This window comes from Penaeus vannamei, unplaced genomic scaffold (assembly GCF_042767895.1).
Source record: "Penaeus vannamei isolate JL-2024 unplaced genomic scaffold, ASM4276789v1 unanchor5364, whole genome shotgun sequence".
Classification (NCBI taxonomy): domain Eukaryota; kingdom Metazoa; phylum Arthropoda; class Malacostraca; order Decapoda; family Penaeidae; genus Penaeus; species Penaeus vannamei.
In genome coordinates, this window is record NW_027218342.1 from 20001 (window position 1) to 22500 (window position 2500).

Below are 2500 nucleotides of genomic sequence, written 5' to 3' on the forward strand. Positions count from 1 at the left end.
CATCATCTGCAAACATATTCAGATAACTACCTGGGCTTATGTTTGACTCTAAATCATTGACGAAAATAGTAAACATAATCGGCGCCAACACCGATCCTTGAGGCACTCCGCTGGTTACTCGTCGTCATGTAGAATGCTTTCCTCTAATTACTGTGCTCATTTGTCTTTCATGAAGAAAGTCTTTCATCCATGCGAGTAGGTTGCCTTTCACTCCACCTAGGTGCTCTAATTTCCATAGTAGCCTTCTATGAGACACCTTATCAAAAGCCTTCTTAAAGTCTAAATACACACAATCCACCCAGCCGTCTCTTTCTTGTAATATTTCAGATACTCTAATATAAAAACAGAGGAGATTTGTTACACATGACCTTCCTTCTCTAAAACCAAATTGTTTATTTGATATCATTTCGTGTTTTTCAAGCATTTCAACCCATTGTTTTCTAATTATTCTTTCTAGCAGTTTGCATACTACACTAGTTAATGAAACTGGTCTATAATATAGTGGGTTTTGTTTGTCGCCGCTCCTATATAAGGGTGTAACATTTGCAAATTTCCAACTTTTTGGTAGTTTACCTTGTCTTAGTGAATTTTGAAATATTAACAATAAAGGAGTACACAGTTCTTCGGCACATTCCCTAAGAACCCAGTTAGAAATTTCATCTGGTCCCTCTGCTTTGGTCTTGTCTAATCCTTTTAGTACATCTTTTATTTCGTTCTTTTTGAGATTGATATTTTCGATGTTCTTTATGTTTGTACGGGTATTTGCCATATCTAAGCATGGATCCTGAACAAACACTGACTGAAATTTCTCATTTAGGATTTCACACATTTCTTCCTCCTTAGAATATATAATGTTATTGTCTTTGATAGCACTAATTTGATCCCTACTTTTAGTTTTACTATTTATGTAGTTAAAGAAGAGTTTTGGTTGACTTGTACATTTTTTGATTATAACCTTTTCAAAGTCTAATTTCGCCTCTCTCTTGGTTTGGGTATACTCATTTCTTCCTACTTTATATCTTTCATATGCTGCCTGAGATCTATGCCTTCTGAATCTTTTCCAAAGGAGATGCTTTTTTTCCCTCATTTTCTTGCATTTGTCACTTGCTTCAATTTTGAATTTGGATATGAATTTTTCCACTCCTTTTTTATAGATCTCACAAAATTTTGAATACTAAACATCAAGGTTCTCATCATCCAGAAGTGTTTCCCAGTTTATGTTATCAAAGAAATCTTTAAGGATTCTATAATCACCTCTTTTGTAATTGTACTTTTCCTTTCTTTGCTTACGATGAGTTTTTCCTGTAGCAGACAGTATTTTAGTTTAATCACTACAGGGTCGCTTTTTCCTAAAGGAGGACAGTACTCGATATCCTTAATATCGTCGTTATGCTTTGTAAATATTAGGTCAAGCATAGACGGCTTATCAAGCCCTCTTATCCTGGTATGATCTGTAACATTCTGGAAAAGGCAATGCTCATTTATGACATCTAGTAATTTAGCATTCCAAGAATCTGATTGTGCTCTAGGATCGAAACTTTCCCAGTCAATTTTGCTATGAAAATCCCCTGTAATAAGCATTTCTGTTGAATTGGGTTCCGAAAGTTGTAGCACTTCTTCCAGGCTCTTTATTGTCTCTTGAATTAGTTTCTGGTAATTTTCTAGTGACCACACCGATGTTTGAGGTGGCATGTATACCGTGGTTATTATTATGTTTACCCCATTTGTTTCTACCTCAATTACCTTCATTTCCAGTATGGGGTCCTGATTAATTTCTAACTCCTTTATAATGATTCCTTTCTTTGTTAATATTGCTACCCTCCCTCCATTTCCATCTGCCCTATCTTTTCTCCAAATATTATAGTCTTTAAGCCCTAATGTTACATCGTCTATGGAGTAGTCCAGTTTGGTTTCAGTGATGCATTTACATCCGGTTTATCCATATCAATTATTGTCTCTAGTTCAAGCAACTTCAAAGATAAACCACCAATATTTGTATAAACTATTTCTATATAATCTTTAGGTATTAAATTTGGTTGCAGGGTTAATGTTTGTCTGCCTCTACATTTTGGTTCCGATAGTATATTTGCTTTGCTTGGAGACCTCTCACCCTCCAAATAAATAAGTTTTTTTCCTCTTCAGTCCTTTGTTCATTTTTGTTTTTTACTTCTTCCAATTTCTTTTGTAGTGTTACTCTGTCATCTTCGGTCAGACTTTTTTGTATTCCTCATGGGTGGCCAGAACTTTGGCTTTCTTTATTATATCAGTTACTATTTACTTATTCAAGAATGTTACTTTTAGAGGCCGTTTCTTTCCCTTTTCGAATAATCGCAGCCTCCTGTGAGCTATGATATTCTGCTCGGCAAATTTGGGATTTATGACCTTGAGAATATCTACAATTAATTTCTTGTCTTCGTTGTATCGTTCAATTCCATCTTCTACAACTTTTTCTTCATGTCCCAATATTACTATGTCCTTGTTTATGTCAGCCAAATTAGCA